Consider the following 204-nt stretch of genomic DNA (forward strand, 5'->3'; position numbering starts at 1 on the left):
CTGAGGTCACAACATGACGGACCGGTGCTGCTTGACATTCATAATTCAAATTCATAATTTCCAGTAAGTTTTCAACGCTTGTCACCATTTAACTATTTTAAATTAAACTAACTACACAACATGACAGTAAAGGAGTTCAAAGAACTTATTTTATTTTTAAAAATACATTTTAAATCACTCAAAAATGTACAAAATAAACCGTAC

Source organism: Pseudorasbora parva, chromosome 6 (assembly GCF_024679245.1).
Source record: "Pseudorasbora parva isolate DD20220531a chromosome 6, ASM2467924v1, whole genome shotgun sequence".
NCBI classification, from domain to species: domain Eukaryota; kingdom Metazoa; phylum Chordata; class Actinopteri; order Cypriniformes; family Gobionidae; genus Pseudorasbora; species Pseudorasbora parva.